The 19,909-nt window shown below is 52.8% G+C and overlaps 1 pseudogene; it reads right to left on the bottom strand.

The window, feature by feature from the left end:
* Positions 1-589: 589 nt before the first annotated feature.
* LOC123347579 lies at positions 590-17,403 on the bottom strand (annotated as a pseudogene).
* Positions 17,404-19,909: the final 2,506 nt, after the last annotated feature.

The following is a 19,909-nucleotide window of genomic DNA, read 5'->3' as shown; positions in this document are numbered from 1 at the left end:
TCCTTTTTGTAACAACCTTTTATGTATTTCAAAAATGTTACCATGTCATTCCCCCGCCCCGGCCACCCCAGTCTTCTCTGTTCCAGACTAAACGACCCAGTTCTTTCAATCTTCCCTCACAGCTCATGTTTTCTAGCCTTTAAATGATTTTTGTTGCTCTCCTATGGCCTGTCTCCAACTTTTCCACATCTTTCCTGAAATGTGGTGCCTACAACTGGACACAAGACTCCAGCTGAAGCCGTATCAGCGCGGAGCAGAGCAGAAGAATTACTGCTTGTGTCTTGCTTACTAACACTCCTGCTAATACAGCCCAGAATTTCTCTTTTTCCCCCGACACTGTTACATTATTGGACTCATATTTAGCTTGTGTTGCACTACAACCCCCAGACCCCTTTCTGCAGTGCTCCTTCCTAGGCAGTCAGTTCCCATTCTGCATGTGGGGCTAATGGCTGTTCGTTCCCAAGTGGTTACCTTGCGTTTGTGCTCACGGAGTTTCACCACTGAATGTGGGTTGACTGAGTAGTTCCCGAGGATGGCTGATGGCTGGTGGCTGCATGCTGATGGGGTGGGATAGATTACTGAGCACTGGTTATTGCTGGAAGCAGTGACGCGTGACCATGAAGGTAGCGGTTGCTGTTACCTTAAGCAGCGTGACGCCGGCGCTGTACAACAGGCTGAGCAGGAAGAGAGCAATGAAGGCAACAGGTGTCCAGAGACCGTCAGATTCCTCCTCTCCTCCTTCAGCATCGATGCCTTGGTCCTCCACTGGGCAGTGAGGCGCTGGGGAGGAGATAAACCGGCCGGTTAGAGAGGCCTCTTCGTTAAGCCAAGGAGCTGAGTGGGCACAGCAGGGAGCTCCGGTCTGTGCTCTTGGCAGGAGCTCCTGTCCAGGGCCAGAGACAGAGGGTTCCCTGCCAGGGGAGACGGGGCAGCTGCAGGTGGAGACTCCCCGTCACAGGCTGCAATTCTCGGAGCAGCCTCGGGGATTTCAGCCCCCAACTTCCATTAAATTTCATGCCCTTTGGCTCCTTTGCAAACCCCAGCCAGCAGCACTACACGCCCCTCCCCGAGCATGCCCTCCCCCTCCCTTGGCCAGCCAGGGAACTGGGCTGAGACCTGCCAGTGCAGAAACTCAATGGGGCCAGGCACACCCATCAGACAGCAGCTTCTTCCCAGTCAATGCCAGCTTGAGCCGTGCTGGGACCAGTTCCTGGGCAGCAGAGGCACCAGTTCCCCCACCACCAAAAGTCCCTATTTTGGGGACCTGGGGAATTTACCCACAGAGCTGTTCTCAGACCTCCCCCAACTCACACCAGCCCAGAGGGAGTGTGGTCCAATGAACAGAGCACTAGGATGGGACTCAGGACTCAGGACTCCCATGGGTCTATTCCCAGCTCTGTTATTGACATTGCTGGACCTCAGGCAATTCACCGCCTCGCTCTCTGCCTCAGTTTCCCTTCACACCCTTTCTCTGTTTGGACATTAAACTCTTCTGGGCAGAGACTGTCTATTACTCTATGTGTGCACAGCTCCTAGCGCACTGGGGTCCCAAACTCAGTGGAGACCTCTACACACGACTGTAATACACCTAATAATGGGGCCATCTGATGGGAACAACTTTTAAGCTACTACCCGCTTGGACTCCATTTCAACCCATGCTCCGAGAAGGGGGAAGATCTGTCGCCCATCGCCACATTTGGGCAACACCTGCCCAGCTCACCCACAAGCCCGAAGGAAATGGGGAAAGGCCTGGCCGCCCCGTCAGTAACACCCTGAGCTGCCCCATGTTGTCAGACACTGGAAACAGAAGTGATGGCCCTCAACTGATTTCTCACTTGGAGCCACTCTGCCACCGTCACACAGCAGTGACCTCAGTCCCCGTAGGCAGACGTCTCCATGGCCCATTTCTAATTCCTTGAGCCGTCTGTATTGTTGTGTCATGGGGACTGAGCAAAGAGCTCTCCCAACTCATTCCACATGGGACACCACTCAGTAGGAGCCTCTGTCACTCACCACCAGCCTGGGCTCCATTGGGGACCCCTTCCCAAGAGTTGGAAGGACTCACAGCCCAGCATTCCCTGAGCCCATCCATGTGTCTTGTCAATGGCACGAACGCCGACTGGGAAATGGCCTGGAGCCTCCTCAACTTAGTACACACCTGGGCAATGAAAGGGCTGGCACCGAGGTACCAGCTGAAATCTTTATTCACCCACCAGTGCGCTGTAAGCCTGGGCCATAGAGTTTGGTGGTGGGTAATTGATGTGACCTTCCTAGCTCTGAAACCTTTTGTACATCTTAAGGCAAGAAGGGACCATGACAGCAACGAGCCCGACCTCCTGTATATCACAGGCCAGAGACTCTAACCCAGCTACCCCTCTATGGAGCCCAAGGACTTGTCTTTGTTGGGGGCATATCTTCCAGAATGGACCCCAGGCTGGATGTACAAACCTCGAGATGGAGACTCCACCACTTCCACTGGAAGTTAGTTCCAGTGGTTCCCTTCCAGATTCCGTGCCTGTGACGGGGGTGCGCATACCCGCACTAACCAGGAAAGGGTTAATCCTCCTCGGGGGGGGAGGAAGTCCTGCCCCTCAGACCATGCTAAGCACGCTCCAAATGCTGTGCTGGTATAAAGAAGAGCAGCCCAGCTCACTCTGCACTGACTGCCAAGGAGGAAGGACGCTTGGTCGAGGCTCCAGCCCCGGAGCCATTACAGCCGTTGCCTGCGGAAGGCGGAGATCTCAAGACACAGACCAGAGACCCGTTGCCTACAGCTGACCAGCTGGAGTCGGAGTCCCAGGGAATTACCAGCGCAGAGGAGCCCGGAGACCCCGACGTGACATGGACTGCAGCTTCAGGAAGCCCGGTCGGAAGTGTCCCAGGGACGGGGACAGAGTGGTATCTCCCACACGTGTAAGGTCAGCATGTTGCAGTGTTGCAATGAGGGGAGGAAAACAGTAACAGACTATGCGGAAATGGCAGAGGTGCTTAATGACGTCTGTGATTCGGTTTTCACCAACAAAGTGGGTGGTGATTGGACGTCTAACATAGTGAATGCCAGTGAAAATGAGGTAGGATCAGATGCTAAAATAGGGAAAGAGCAAGTTTTAAATGATTTAGATGTTAGTTGGCTTCAAGTCATCAGGGCCTGATGAAATACATCCTAGGATACTCAAGGAGCTCACTGAGGAGATATCTGAGCCGTTAGCAATTATCTTTGAAAAGTCCTGGACGATGAGAGAGATTCCAGAAGACTGAAAAAGGGCAAATATAATGCCCATCTATAAAAACGGAAACAGTCAACCCGAGGAATAACACACCAATCAGCTTAACTTCTGTACCTGGAAAGATAATAGAGCAAAATTATTTCCAAACATGTAGAAGAAAATAAAGTGATAAGTAACAGCATGGATTTTGTCAAGAACAAATCATGTCAAACCAAACTGACAGCTTTATTTGACATGGTAACAAGCCTTGCAGATTGGGAGAAGTGGTAGATGTGGTATTTACTGATTTTACTAAGGCTTTTGATACTGTCTCGCATGATCGTCTCATAAACAAACTAGGAAAATGCAACCTAGATGGAAGCTACTACAAGATGGATGCATAACTGGTTGGAAAAACCATTCCCAGAGAGTAGTTATCAGTGGTTCATAGTCATGCTGGAAGGGCATAACGAGTGGGGTCCCACAGGGATCAGTTCTGAGTTTGGTTCTGTTCAATATCTTCATCAGTGATTTAGATCATGGCATAGAGAATACACTTATAAAGTTTGTAGACAATATCACACTGGAAGCGGTTGCAAGTGCTTTGGAGGATAGGAATAAAATTTAAAATGATCTGGACAAACTGGAGAAATGGTCTGAAGAAAACAGGATGGAATTCAATAAGGAAAAATGCTAAATACTCCATTTAGGAAGGAACAATCAGTTGCACACATATAAAACGGGCAATAACTGCCTAGGAAGGAGTACTGTGGAAAGGGATCTGGGGGTCATAGTGGATCACAAGTTAAGCATGAGTCAGCAGTGTAACACTGTTGCAAAAAAAGTGACCATCATTCTGGGATGTATTAGCAGGAGTATTGGAAACAAGACACGAGGAGTCATTCTTCCGATCGACCCCGTTCTGATTAGGGCTCAACTGGAGTCTTGTGTCCAGTTCTGGGCACCACCTTTCAGGAAAGATGAGGACAAATTGGAGAAAGTCAGAGAAAAGCAACAAAAATGATTAAAAGTCTAGAAAACATGACCCGTGAGGGAAGATTGAAAACTGTGTTTGTTTAATCTGGAAAAAGAGAAGGCTGAGAGGGGACATGGTAACCATTTTCAATAACATTTAAAGGCTGTTACAAGGAGGAGGGAGAAAAATTGTTCTCCTTAACCTCTGAGGATAGAACAAGAAGCAATGGGCTTCACTTGCAGAAAGGGAGGTGTACGTTGGACATTAGAAAAAGCTTCCTGTCAGGCTGGTTAAGCACTGGAATAAATTGCCTCAGGAGGTTGTGGAATCTCCATCATTGGTGGTTTTTAAGAGCAGATCAGACACACACCTGTCAGGGATGCGCTAGATAATGTTTAGTCCTGCCATGAGTGCGGGGACTGGACTAGATGAGCTCCCGAGGTCCCTTCCAGACCTTTGAGTCTATGATTCTATGACTCCCCACTGACCCAGGGGTGGACCACTCCACCTCTGCTAGGGCCCTGGGTCAGGACCCGGTGGAGTCGGGTGGGCCCGTGTCCCCCTACCCTCCACTCCACCACTGCTAGGGCCCTGGGTCAGGACCCAGTGGAGTTGGGTGGGCCCCTGTCCCCCTACCCTGGCCATCACCCCCTCTGGTGATGGCCCCTGGGTTTGGCCATTACACTGCACTCCCCTTCATTTGAGGGCCTCTCTATTCACCCTGGCTGCTAGGCCACACTCCTCTTCACTCAAGGGCCGCTATATTCATTCTAACCCGTAGGAAACAAAATCCTGCACTTGAGGGCTGATATATCGACCCTGGGCACTAGGCCACACCGCTCTGTGCTCATGGGTGGCTGTATTGTCTCGGCCCATTAGGCCACACAGCCCAGAACCCAAGGGCTGCCACTTAGACTCTGGCAATTGGGCCGCATTGTGGTGAGGCCCAGGACAGTCTGGCAGACTGAATCTGCAGTGTCAGCACAACCCTGATGCACCCTGCAGTGCTTTAGTCTATATTTGTATCTGTCCAGCCATTGGCTCCTCTTAAGGCTTTCTATACTAAGTTACAGACCTTTACTGCCTGGTACTTTCTCCCCATGGAGGTACTTATACATATCAGTGAAGCCATTTCCTGAATGTCTCTTTCAGCCAATTCGTCTCCTCCTATCTCACACTGGAAGCCATTTTCTCCAGCCCTCTAAACATTTTTCTAGCTCGTTTTTGCACCTTCTCCAAATTTTCAACCTTCTTTTGAATATTGCACATGAGAATGGCCACAGTGCATGGGACCAATGGTCCATCTACCCCAGTATCCTGTCTTCCAACAGTGGCTGATGCCAGAGGTATCAGAGGGAATAACCAGATCAGGGCAATTATTGAGTCATCCATCTGCTGTCATACACAACCAGCCTATGACAGGCAGAGCCTTAGGGACAACAAGAGCTTAGGGCTGCATCCATGACCATCTTGGCTAATAACCTTTCATAGACTTATCCTCCATGAACTTGTCTATTTCTTCTTTGAACCCAACTATATTTCTGGCCATCACAACATCCCCTGACCACTAGTTCCACGGGTTGACTCTGTTGTGGGAAGAAATACTTCCCTGTGTTTGTTTTAAACCAGCTGCCATTTAATTTCAGTGGGTGACCCCTGGTTCTTGTGTTATGTGAAGGGGGAAATAACACTTCCTTATTTACTTTCTCCACACCAATCGTGCGGTATTCAAGCTGTGGACATACCATGGATTTATACTGTGGCATTATGAGATTTACTGTCTTATTATCTGTCCCTTTCCTAATGGTTCCTACCATTGTTACCTTTTCTGACTGTCACTGCATGTTGCCTCCAGAACTGAATGCTGCTCCAGTATCGGTCTCCCTAACCCCGAACACAGAGGTGAAATCACTTCCCCTGCACCCCCCCCCCCCCCCGTGTTCATACATCCAGGGATAGAGCTGGTGGGAATGGAGGCTCCTAACTCAGTCTCACCCGTCACCTAGCTCCCGGCAGACATGACACCAGATTCCTGGGGGTTCTGCCCCTGCACCTTCTGTAGTCAGATGAGGACGCATCTCCTAGGAGTTCTGACACCATAGCAGCAAGGGCTACATTGTTAGACAGGTGCAATGGTTAAGAAACAAGTCTTGGAGATGGGGGATCAGGCCTCTATTCCCACCTCTCCCACTGACCTGCAGTGTGATCAGAGACAAGCCACTTAGGCTGGGGTCTTTAAAGGACTCTTAGGATATTAGGTTTCAGAGTAGCAGTCGTGTTAGTCTGTATCCGCAAAAAGAACAGGAGTACTTGTGGCACCTTAAAGACTAACAAATTTATTTTAGCATGAGCTTTCATGAGTTACAGCTCACTTCCTCGGATGCATAGAATGGAACACACAGACAGGAGATATTTATACATACAGAGAACATGAAAAGGTGGAAGTACCCATACCAACTGGAAGAGTCTATCAATTGAGATGAGCTATCATCAGCAGGAGGAAAAAAAACTTTTTGAAGTGATAATTAAGATGGCCCATAGAAGGTGTGAGGAGAACTTAACATAGGGAAATAGATTCAATTAGTGTAATGACCCAACCATTCCCAGTCTCTGTTTAGGCCACAGTTAATTGTATCTAGTTTGCATATTAATTCGAGTTCAGCAGTTTCTCTTTGGAGTCTGTTTTTGAAGTTTTTTTGTTGCAAAATTGCCACCTTCAAGTCTGTCACTGAGTGGTTAGAGAGGCTGAAGTGTTTCGCCCACTGGTTTTTGAATGTTATGATTCCTGATGTCAGATTTGTGTCCATTTATTTTTTGGCGTAGAGACTGTCCGGTTTGGCCAATGTACATGGCAGAGGGGCATTGCTGGCACATGATGGCATATATCACGTTGGTAGATGTGCAGGTGTACGAGCCCCTGATGGCGTGTCCACCTTTTCATGTTCTCTGTATGTATAAATATCTCCTGTCTGTGTGTTCCATTCTATGCATCCGAGGAAGTGAGCTGTAACTCACGAAAGCTCATGCTAAAATAAATTTGTTAGACTTTAAGGTGCCACAAGTACTCCTGTTCTTAGGATTTTAGGTGCCCATGAAATAAACTCATAATTTCTGTGGGAGTTCGGTGTCTCACTCCTTTTTAGCGTCCCAATTTTAATCCCTTTGTCTCAAAATATCCCCTCCCAGCCTCTCTCTGCTTAGACTATCAGCTCCTTGGTTCTAGGACGTTTGCTCTACGTGTGTTCAGGTAGTGCCCATCCAATGGGGCCCTAACCTCAGTCAAGACATCTAGGAGCTGCAATATCATCAATAACAATGGATGAGGGGTGGGCAGGTAGAAACATGCACTGCATGAGGATGGATGGATGCAGAGAGGACATTGCCTGATTTTCCATGCATGAATGAATGGATATGGTAGAATCAAAGAGACAGGTACTGCAGTGGGTAGGATGGATGGATGGATCCTGTGGAAGGATGAATTGATGTAGACAATCCATAAGGAAAGGAGGATGGCTAGAGAGAAAGAGTGAAAGAAAGAAGGGTGCTCTTTTGTGGGAGGAAGCGTGGGTGGGTAGATAAGACACACGGACACTCTCTGCAGAAGACACACCCTTCATCACAAGCTCTAGCAGGGTGCATTTTATTTGGGCATATTCCACACACAGCCACGCTCCGCACACCAGAGCTACCACAGCTTTACACACAGGCTCAGAGGAATCCCAGACCCCACCTGGTTCCGTGGCCATCTCAGATACGCCGTGAGGAGCCCGCGGGGCTCTGCTCCTCAGTAGCAAGTGATGTCGGTGTCGGACAAGATCACAGAGACATTGACGGTGGTGGGTTTACCGGAGGCTTTGTCCACGCTCCGGTGGATGAAGGTCATGGGCAGACCCTCGTGCCCCACCACGCAGGCATAAGTGTCCCCCCGCTCCCATTCAGACGCCAAGACATTGAGCTTGCTGTAGATGAAGTAGCGCTCCTCCTTCCCAGCCTACCGCACGGGGCCGATGTTACTGTAGGCTTCCTGGGGCACGGGCCGGTCCTGCTGGGTCCATGTCACCAAGATGTCTCTGGGCTGGAAGCTGGAGGCCAGGCAGGTGGTGGTGGCTGATTCCCAGAGAGCCAGTTCCTCAGGGTGAGGAGGGGAGATGTAGACAGAAGGGGCCCAGAGGGAGACCACTGCCGTGAGAAACAGCGAGAGGTTAATGCTAAAGATTGGGACCCAGGAGTCCTGGCTACCATCCCCCACACTCATCACCCTGCTATATCCCACTAGACCCCCCACACACACCCCTCCCAAATCCATGGACAGAATCCAGGAGTTCGGGCCACACTAACCCAATAGATCCAAATCCCTTCCATGAAAAGGGGCTAGAACCCAGGAGTCCCAGACTCCAGTCTCCCTGTTCTAACCCACTAAATCCCACTCCCCTCCCAGAGACAGAAAAAGAACACAGGAGTCCTGACTCTCCGTCCCCTTCTGTCTCATCAATTTGCACATTTCGACCCACCCACAAATTGTAACTCCCAGTCCCAAAACCTGAAACCGGATCAGAGCTGGCGCCCCCTAGAGACAGAAGGTCCCGCGTCCCATTCCCCACACCCTGTGCCAGCCAATCCCCCAGCCTGTGGCCTGATGGGAGCTGGCGCCCCCTACAGGGGAAAGGCTGAGTTCTTACTGTGACTCTTGTGGATGGTCTTGACAATGGCCGACGGGAAGTCTTGGTGCTTCACGGTGCAGGTGAACTCCTCCCCCGCCTGCCACTCCTCCACGCACACCCGCAGGATGCTGGTTGCACTGTAGGTGCCATCTTCCTGCAGCACCGGATCCCTGGAGACCACGGCCAAGGGGCCCCCGCTACCCCGGTTCCAGGAGACCTCCAGGCTGCCGGGGGTCTCCATGCCGCTCAGCAAACAACTGATGGTGGCGTTTTGCGCTATGTAGAGGTCCTCCAGGGAAGGGGGAAGGAGAGACACCTCCAGAGGGTGTCGATTACAGTTGCTGACACCTGGTGGGGGCAGGAGGAGGCGTTGAGGGCTGGGCTGAGCAAATATGTCAACAGGCACCAGGTGGTAACTGAGTGCCTCTATCTCAGGGGTGCAAAGCCCAGGGGCTGTTTGGGAAAGGGGCTGAGCATCATTGGACTTGTAAATAGGGCACTGGATTCCCTGGTGGGAGGGGCGGGACTCTCATCTTATGGAGCAGCAGGAACAATGGCTGAGGTTTTTCCAGCCAATCGAGGGATTGGGATTCCTGAGTCCCATTATGGTTATTTGGGTCTCTGGGTCCCAGGAGCAAATCTGAAGGTCTCCGGTTTTGTTGGGAGAAAGCCCCATTGTGGAAAAAATGGCCAGGGACAGACCTGCCGTGGTTGCTAAACTCACCGTCCTTCCAGACACAAATTCATGAGCTCGATGACCCGCCTGAGCTCAGCGTGGTTATCCCCATTTCCCAGAGATGGCAGCTGGGACACAGAGGGCAAATGACCTGCTCATGGTCATGCCTGGCACCCAGGCCCTCCTGCTCTAACCACTAGACCTCACATAGCACCCACAGCTCAGGACGGATCTTGTGTTCCCCAACCCCTACTCCCTGCACAGGCAGAAGGGCCCTTTATATTTCACACCCATGGTCTGCCAAGGTCCCTCAGAGCATGAGTCCCCCAACTCCCACTGCAAGCCGATGGGGGAGGGGAGAGCTTGAATCCCTTTAGAAATCTCAGCCGGGGAGCCCAGACTGATTGGATCCCTGGCACCCAGGGACAATGGCCTCTATTGAATGTTCTCTGAAGGATATGCATGGTCTGGCTCATGAAACAAGTTTGTAAAGTGGATCCTGCTGGAGCTGGGAGTCCAGATTCACATGGATGCCCAAGCCCCACGGTGGGGCAATGGAGCTGAGAGGTTTCTCTCCTTTGTTTGTATGAATTTGTCGTCTCCTGAATCGGATACGGAATCTGCCCCACCTCAGCTCATCTTTTCCTCAAGAACACATTTTAATTGGGTGCCTGTCATGGCTGCAGATCCATGAAGACATTCCTAATGTGCCAACAACAAATTTGAGGAATAAGAAGGGACCAAAATTGTGTATCTGTAACCGTGGGAATCCATGTCCAAGTGTGAAGCAAACAGCTCCCAGGGGGATCCATGGTTAAGAAGGAAAGAAAATTTTCAGCAAACCACCTCCCTGCCATGAAAGACCTCCATGAACTTTCTGCAAGAGCAAGAGTGTCCATCCCAACGTCTTGGCCAAAGCACAGCCCAATGAGATTACATTCTGCACCCTCCCTTAAATTCCCTTTTGCAATTAGGACAGTTTTCCTGCACTTCCTTTAGTGGTGATAGGATCTGTGAAGCTGTGGAATAATCTCCTCCAGGGGTGGGTTAGGATCCCAACTACTTAGGGCATTTCAGATTGGATAATGCCTTGGGAATACAGGGAACTCTCCCACACTGGAGTGGAGGGGGGCGTTCCCCACCCAGCTCAGGTTGCAATAAATCATGCAGTTCTTCGTTTCACCAAAGACGGCATCATAATGGAGATTGAAATCCTTCCTTGCTTCCCCTCCCACCAGGGCTCACATGGAGTCATGCAGTTGTTTATGCCATTGGCTGGATGGGATAAGAAAGCGTGTGGACATCCCCAAATTAATATCTGCCTCTGAGAATCCACTTACCAAGGGACACCTTTTCCACAACACTCTTGGGCTCTTCCATGGCCAGGTGATGCACCACGCAGGTGTAATTTCCTTCTCCTTGACTTTGCTCAACCTTCAGGATGCTGTAGGCAGAGAAAGTGCCACTTCCTGACACAGGCCCATTGTTGTAACTCGACTTGAGTTCCGGGGAGTTGTTCTTCAACCATGAGATGCTGATCTCTTCTGGGTAAAAGCCTCTAGCTTCGCAGATGAGAGTCAAGGAGACTCTATTCCCGGAGATGTCTTCGTGGTAGGCTCAGGAGACCGTGACTGAGGGCTCCTTCTTCCTGATGTCTAAATGAAAAGGAAGAGGGGCAAGAGAAGAAGACTTGCTTTGCTTGTCTAAGTTAAGGACTTAGCTCCAGCAGCTATCACTGTGTGAAGGGCCCAGGGAGGGCAGTTGTTCAGGGTATGTGTGACGCTAGACCGGGAAAAACAAAAACCCACCTACTGAGCATCATCTCCCTTGAAACTCAAAGAGCCTGGACCTTCACCCAAACACTCAACTGAACTCCCAAGCCTTCCCCGCAGAGTGCACAGTGACCTTTCCAATCTTCAACCTTAAATGGCAACAACTTAACATCATTATCTTCATTTTCATTTTCATCTTCATCACCATCATCATATTCATCTTCTTCACCTCTCTTGTCTTCATAACCACTTCCTTCCTCTTTATCTTCATCTTCTTCAGAGCAAAACCTTCATTACCATCCTCTTCATCATCTCCTTCAGCATTCTGACATTTTCTCCTTTTCTCCTTCAGCATCTTCATTTCCTTCTTCATTGTCATCAACATCATCATCATCTCCTTCGAGATCATCATCACGATCGTTATCCTCAGCTTGGTTGTACAGTGACGCAGATGGACATGGTTCTTTGAGCTAGTCCTGCGTCGCTAACCTGAACCCTCACCCCAAACACTGAACCACACGATCTCCTCTTCTCCCCACGTCTCCACCATGCATCATCCTCACATGGGGTAACGGTGTGGGACTGCCCCCTGCAGCGCCTCCTGCTGGCCGTCTCAGGAATTAGCTCTCCAGCCTCCGGAGCGCCCTCTCCAGGCCAGTGTCCCGCTGCCGCTTGGCCCCTGTGTCCCTCCCTGGACTCCGGTGCCCCTTTATCTGCGGTGCTGCCCCCTGGCAGTAACTCCCCAGTCTCAGATTTTACCCTCCCCAGGGAACCTCCAGCCCCATCTCCACCTCGCCTCAGTTGTAGGCTACTGCCAGTCACCAAGTAGCCCCCATGCCCTGGGGCAGGCTGCAGTGTCAGCCGCTCATCGCTGGCAAGGAGGGTTTGGGCCTGCTGCCTTCCTCTGCCCTTGGGCTGCCCCCTGCAACTCCAATACCTATTCGGCCTTATACTAGGCCGCAGCCTGGGGGGGTTCCAGGCCAGGGCTCCCCAGCTCCTCTGGCCTTCCCCCAGCCCTGCTCTGCCTCAGGTGCACTCCCAGCAGCCAGCCCCCTCCCTCGCAAAGGCCAGAGAGAGAGTCTGACTGGGCTTCTGGCTCGCAGCCTCTTCTAGGGACCAGCTGAGCCTGACTGGGGCATGGCCCCACCTCTTCCTGCCGTCCCCAACCAGCCCAGGCTTTGCTCCAGAGCGTCAGCCCTCTACCAGGGCTGCTTCAACCCTTCCCGGGCTGGAGCGGGGACCACCCCGCTACAGTCACCCACCCATTGCTCACTCCGATGGAGCCTCTTCCCTCCTTCAAACGCTCCCAGCAAAACTCAACACAGTTGAGATTTTCAAAGGCTGGCTAAGGCATTTGGACACCTTGAGTATTTCAGTAGGATTTGGGCACCTTACTCCACTGGACACTCTGAGAGAGTCTCACCGGAAATAGCCCGGAAAGGCCAGATGGCGGGTGACAAGCACCAGCCTGATTTCCAGAGGTAAGAAGTACAGACGCACGTCAGATCAGAGTCCCTGACAGGCCACATCCCTGTTTCCCAGGGAGCCGAGGGAGTGAAATTCTTGGAGGAGCTGGAATTTAATGAGCAGGAAGGGAATCCTGGGAAAACTGTGCAAGTGGAAATTAGTGAGAGATTGAGAGTGAGAGATTCACAGGGGAAATACTAATTCTACCTGCAACACACCCCTGTGCTGAGGGCCTAGGCGCCGCTAAAGTCCTACTTGGGGGCTTAACTGGGACGTAAAGGCGGGGTGAGTTTCACCCTCTAATCCCAATTCACAGTGACTGGCGGTTGCCTTTCCCTTGGAGATGCCAAGGCTCCTCCCCTGTATTGCTCATGGTTATGTCCTGGGTTAGTTCTCCAGAACAGGGTGTGGTCACTTTGCAGGTAAATTTGGTGCCTTGTCCCCATTGTGCCAGCGACACAGGGTGAGAACTGACCAGGCTGGTGGTCCCATTGCTGTTCTTCTTGGGGGGTTCTGTCTTCGCCGCAGAGCTGACCTGCCCATCCACTTTCCATGCCATTCTGCTGGCTGCTAAGTCATAGCCCAGAACTAGACAGGTAACATGACCAGAATGTTTGATGACGTCTTCATAGGAGGGTTTGGTTAAGTAGATGGTTGGGTCAAGTGAGCTTCTGAGGCAGGCTGAGAAATGCAAAGAGACGTCAGTGACCAGTTCAAATAATGTGGAAAGGCAGAAAAAGACGATTGAAATCTAATCTATCCCTCCACCTCCATCAGAACCCTCCTAGTGTCCCTCCCAGCCAGCCAGCCATGGTATCTCTTTCTCTTCCCATCCACCTGCAGCACCAGTTTCTCTATGGCACTCCTATGTCTCCCGTCACACTGGTGTCTAGGTGCAGTCCCACCTGCCCTTCGGCAGGGCTGGTTTCTCAGTAACTCTCCGCCCCACCTCCCCGCCATGCACGGGCCCAGCCCCTCACCCAAGCACTTGCTGGTGTTGTGCATGGAGAGCTCTGCTCCCACTGCTGGGTGGGTCACTTGACAGGTGTAGACGTCCCCCTGCTCCCAGCTCTGCTTGGTGACGTTCCTGCGGCTCTGCCCCATGTAGAAGCCGTCTGTGCCCATGGCAGAGGAAAAGGCCGGGGTGGGGGGGCTGCTCTCCTTTCCATTCACCAGCCATTTCACGTCAGTGTTGTTGGGTCTGAAGCTCAGGAGGAGGCAAACCAGCTCCAGCTGGCTCCCTGTGGAGCTCTCCTCGCAGGTGGGGACCAGGAGGTGAACCTGGGGTGGCGTTGTCGAATCACACCCTGAGAGCAGAGAGAGGGGAAAACACAGTCCAGTGTCACTCTCTGTAGATCCCCAGTCCCCTTCCAGAGAGAGGGCTAACGCTACAGTCCTCCCAGCACCAGCAACCTCCAGCTTGTTGTGGTACGTTTACACTGAGTACTTTAATCAGCCGCCAGGGCTGAGATTTTTCACAGCCATGTAAGGGATTAAAACAAATGGGAACAGGGCCCTTAAATCATCTAGGGCAAATATTTAAACGCCTTCAGGCCTCTTCCTGCATGTGCTGCATGGAGTGTGTTTCTCCCTGGTAAACAGCAGGGACAAAGCTGGAGCTTGAGCTGTGTTTGTTTATTTGAACTAGTTTCCCTCAATTAATGTCCCCTATTTAAGGGGCACCGTGGTGCTGCACAGCCTGACATGGGATCAGAAGAAAACCTGGGAGAGGACTGACTGTGTCTGACTACGGATAAAGGGTCAAATCCTCAGCTGATGTAAGTCGGCTCAGTGCCACTGACTGCAGCGGAGATCAGTCGATTTACACCCGTTGAAGTTCTGACCCCAGAATGCCTAGGTTTGCGGCTCTGGGCTTGTGTCCATTTCAAACGATGCCCCAGGACAGCGGGAGTGCAAGGAACACACCCAGCTCCATGACAAAGGTGGAAGCAGTGCTAGCTCGTAAGGGGGTCTCGCCCCTTTAAGGCCAGTGGTTGCTGGGAATTGTAGTCCATGGGGCTGCTTACTGCTGGCTATAGCAGGGAAAGCTTCTGGCTCAGTGCTGAGGAAAGCGCCTGAGGGAGAATCTCTAGATGTGGACAGGCAGGAGGCCTAGGAAACATGCAGGAAAGGTGACCTAGTGGAAAGGGGGGGTGCTCCCCATGCAGCCGGCTGAACGCTGGGGGGCCCTGGTGGCCAGGACCCTGGGCTCTGAGTTGCACTGGTTTTGCTTTGAGGCTTTGGACTGACGCGGCGAATGGGCTTTGTTCCACCTCCCCAGTGGGAGGGGGTTGGGTGGGTTTGGGGGAGGGGGAGGGTGAAAGGCAGTGAGCCGAAGATTCCCCTGTACAGAGGGGCCAGCATGAGGCTTAGGTGCCATTTCAGCCCGGCTGCAGGTCTAAGATTTCCCAAGGTGCCTAAGGGATTTGCATGCCAAGTTCCCATGGGAACCGGGTGCCTAAATCCTTTAGGCAGGGCTGAAAAATCCCCCCCTTAGTGGAACGTAGGTCTCTGCCCAGGGCGCCTTTCACCCTAAGGTTTCCCTCGTTCAGGGGTCCATGGAGGGGGTGCTGGGGGCAGGAGATCTGCAGTGACAAAGCACCAGGGCTCAGTGTGTTTCAACACTGGGCCCAACTTTCCCCAGACTTTCAGGGTGAGGTTTTTCCAAAGGCACCTACGGGATGTGGATTAAGATTCACTGGCTCCCAGACCCTCTAGGCGCTTTGAAAAGCTCAGCCTGGCTGTCCCGCCCTCCCCTGCCGCGTGTCTTACACTCCTGAGGGAACTTCTTCGACGGGGTCTGTGGTGTCCCTTGATGTGTCACATCGCACTGGTAGGTGTCGTCGCCCCTGCCGGGACCCGGCAGGGATGATCAGCAGGCTGCTCCGGGTGAGGAGCCCGTCGCTCATCGTCGACCTGGGAAAGTTGTGACCCCGTGGGTCACTTTGTCCGAATTCCACTTGATGTCCACTGGTGCTGGGAAATAGCCAGTTACAAGGCAGGCCAAGCTTGTGTCCGGGGGAGCATTGCCAGGCTTGGGGCAGCAGGGAACCAGGGGGAAGACGGAAGAGGAGTCTGGGGTTCTCTGGAAAAATAAAGAGAATATAAGAGAAACCATCAAGAGGGGGGAAACCACGTGGGACCTTGGGCCTGTCACAGACCTTCTCTCTGCCTTTAACTTCCCATTGTGCAGTGGTTGTCCTAGCGACCGGCGAAAAACACAAGAAATGGGATTCTGACCTCGGCCGTTCCAGTGTAAAGCTGGAGCAGCTCCGGTGGAATAGCTCTCGTTTCTGCGAGTGATGCTGCGAGGAGACTCTGGTCCTTTACAAGACACAAATATGCTCCAAGCTCCTCACAACCTGAGTCCAGCCCATCTCAGCTCTCCAGTGTGCAGTGAGCATCATCACCCCCATTGAACAGATGGGGAAAGTGAGGCATGGAGCGATGATGTGGCTTCCCCAAGGTGGCAGAGGGAGTCTGTGGGAGATCTGGGAGTTGAAGCCGGTTCCCTGAGTCCCTTCCTCTGTTTGATCACAAGACCATTGGTTAAAGCCAGGGAAGAGCCCTCCATGAGTCATGGATGGATGAGATAACCCAACCAGCACCCTTTCTCCTCCAGTCCCTGCCCTTCTGTGCAAACAGAGCTTTCAAACCATACACCTCGGCCTCTGGGCTCTTCAATCTGCCTCTCCGGGACACTGACAGGTCCAGGGGAAATTTCACAGCTTTAAAATTCTTTGGGGGTTGCAGTCCTGATTTCTGGACTGTGGTGAACTCTCCATGACTCAGAGTCCTTAAAGCCAGCTTTGCCCTCTCTTTCTAACTGCTCTGCTCGACCAGAAGGTGGGGGCTTGGGCCAGGAATCGCCGGGGAACATGCCGATCACAGTGATCCCTTCTTGTGCCCTGAAACTCCACCAATCGATCAGTTCTAAACACGCCAAATTGCAGTGGACATTCCACCACTAGTCACGGTGCGAGGAACCACCCAGCTACTTCTCACCACCTTCACAGGAGCAAGGACAAGAAGAGACCCTTTGTATAGCAACAACAAACTGCCAGGAGACTTTAAAAGAAAGAAAAGATGCTAGAAGGGAGACATGGCACTTGCTTCAGATTCTAGTGTATAGGGCATCTATCTATCCCCATAGACGCCCACTGTCAATCTATCCATCCTGGGTGGGCGGGAGTCAGGACTCCTGGGTTCTCTCTCTGGTCTTTACAAGGTTAGTGCAGATGGGGCTGAAATGTCACCTCCTAGGATCTGTCCCCAGCTGGGGCAGTGAACAGGGATCTCCAAGATTAGAGTGGGGGGCTGGGAGTCAGGACTCCTGGGTTCTATCCCCAGTTCCAGGACAGGCGTAAAGTCTCCTTCTTCACCTTCCTGCATGGCAGGTTCTCAAAAAGACCCCCCAGGAGGCCTCAATCTTTTCTGAGCTCTGCGGCCTTCGTAACTGAATCTCTGGGGAAAACCGACCAACAAACAAACAAACAAAATGGGCTGAAAGAGGAAGTTTACACAAATGAAAGTCACAGCGAGGTTGTTTTTTCACCCCTGTTTTAGCCCCTTGTGCTCACCCACCTGTCCAATTTTCACATGTTCTCACCAGCTGTAACAGTGAAAGCTCCCCAGTGGGCGTCATCTCTTGTTCTCAAGCTATAATTATCTTTACTTCCATCGGGGGGGAGGAGAGGGGATGTCTGACAGACAAAGATACCTCAGAAGAGCCCCGCGACAGACACAGAGCAGAGCTGGACTCCCGGACAGAAGCCCCCAGTCTCCAGTGCCGGGCCACGACCCAACATGGCCGGTGATTTGGTGAGTCCATCCCAGGATAGTGGCTGCTATTGGCTTGTCACATGGGTGCAGAGGGTGTTTTAACCCCATCAGAGATAAATGGGGTGAAGCGTGTGCTAGAGAGGGGAGCAAGACGCCTGGGTTCCCTCCCCAGCTCTGCGAGGGGAGTGGGGTCTAGTCATTAGAGTGGGGGGCTGGGAGCCAGGACTCCTGGGTTCTTTCCCAGGCTCTGGAAGGGGAGTGGGGTCTAGTCGTTAGAGTGGGGGGCTGGGAGCCAGGACTCCTGGGTTCTTTCCCCAGCTCTGGAAGGGGAGTGGGGTCTAGCCGCTAGAGCGGGGGGCTGGGAGCCAGGACTCCTGGGTTCTTTCCCAGGCTCTGGAAGGGGAGTAGGTTAGAGAAGGGGGCCTGGGAGCCAGGAGTGTTTTGTTCTGTTCTGACCCATGAAGGGCAGTGGGGTACGTCCCCTGTGTGGGCCCAGTACCCGGGCAGGGTGCAGCTCACGGCTCCCCTGCACAGGCTGGACATGCTGCCCAGGCCAGGACGGGTAACAGGCCAGGCTGTGCACCCCCAGGCAGAGACGGGGGGACAGAGGTGCTTATCTCACACTCTGGCTATTAGCTGGGATAACAGCTTTGAAAGAATTGCAGGGAGCGAGCCCAGGGCTGGGCTATCAGGGGCTACAGGTGGGAGTGAGGGGTGTGGGGGACCCCAGAGCTGGGCTAGCAGGGGGTTGCAGGTTGGGAGTGAGGGGCACCAGCAGAGCTGAGTGGGGCAGGGCTGGGCTAGCAGGGGCGTCGGGTAAGGAGTGAGGGGCCACAGCAGGGCAGGGTGGTAGGAGCGCAGGGCTGGGCTAGCAGGAGGCTGGAGGTCAGGAGTGAGGGGCACCGGGCAGGGCAGGGGGGAGGGACCGGACTGGGCTAGCAGGGGGCTGCGGGTCGAGAGTGAGGGGCACCGGCAGGGCAGGGTGGAGGGGCAGGACTGGGCTAGCAGGGGGCTGCGGGTCGGGAGTGAGGGGCACCAGCAGGGCAGGGTGGAGGGGCAGGACTGGGCTAGCAGGGGGCTGCGGGTCGTGAGTGAGGGTCTTATGAAAGGAGACTCAGAGAGCTCGGCTTGTTTAGCGTAACCAAAAGAAGGCTGAGGGGGGATACGATTGCTCTTTATAAATATATCAGAGGGATAAATACCAGGGAGGGAGGAATTATTTAAGCTCAGTACCAGTGTGGACACAAGAACAAATGGATATAAACTGGACACTAGGAAATTTAGACTTGAAATTAGACAGAGGTTTCTAACCATCAGAGGAGTGAAGTTCTGAAACAGCCTTCCAAGGGGAGTAGTGGGGGCAAAAGACATATCTGGCTTTAAGACTAAGCTTGATAAGTTTATGGAGGGGATGGTACGATGGAATAGCCTAATTTTGGCAATTCATTCGTCCTTGAGTGCTAGCGGTAAATATGCCCAGTGGTCTGTGATGGGATGTTAGATGGGTTGGGATCTGAGTTACTATAGAGAATTCTTTCCTGGGTGCTGGCAGGTGAGTCTTGCCCACATGCTCAGGGTTTAGCTGATCGCCATATTTGGGGTCGGGAAGGAATTTTCCTCCAGGGCAGATTGGCAGAGGCCCTGGGGGTTTTTCGCCTTCCTCTGCAGTGTGGGGCATGGGTCACTTGGTGGAGGATTATCTGCAGCTTGAGGTCGTCAAACCACAATTTGAGGACTTCAATAACTCAGACACAGGTTAGGGGTTTGTTACAGGAGGGGTGGGTGAGATTCTGTGGCCTGCGTTGTGCAGGAGGTCAGCCTAGATGATCATAATGGTCCCCTTCTGACCTTAAAGTCTATGAGTCTAGGTGGGAGCGGGGGGAGCACAGGGCTGGGCTTGGAGGGGGCTGCATGTCGGGAGTGAGGGGCTGGTTGGGAGGACCAGGGCTGGGATAGAAGGATACTGGGGGTCAGCAGTGAGGGGCACCGGCAGGGTGGGGGGACAGGGCTGGGCTAGCAGGAGGCTGGAGCTCAGGATTCAGGGCCATTAGCAGACGTGGGGCGCTCAGGGTTGGGGGGCTGCAATTAGAGGTTGGGGGAGCAGCTGAATTGTTTCCAAGGGGGTTTAATTGTCTCCAGCCAAAATCTTTCTAACCTGAGGCACAAATTTCCCCTCTGGCGTGTCCCTGGTCAGAGGGACCCCCCTGACCTCAGCGAGTGCAGGAACGCGTCTCCCTGAGCCGGCCCTGCCTCCCTGCAGCAGCTCTGCGCTCATGCTCCATGCTGAGAGCCGGGCGGGGGGATTCCCAGCACAGCTAGATGTGAGCGCGGCTGCCTGGGGCTGGACGTAACTGGCAGCTCAGAGGCGA

Source organism: Mauremys mutica, chromosome 13 (assembly GCF_020497125.1).
Source record: "Mauremys mutica isolate MM-2020 ecotype Southern chromosome 13, ASM2049712v1, whole genome shotgun sequence".
Taxonomy (NCBI): Eukaryota; Metazoa; Chordata; order Testudines; family Geoemydidae; genus Mauremys; species Mauremys mutica.
The sequence above is the reverse complement of the archived record's forward strand: the minus strand, read 5'-3'. Positions and strand labels throughout refer to the sequence as shown.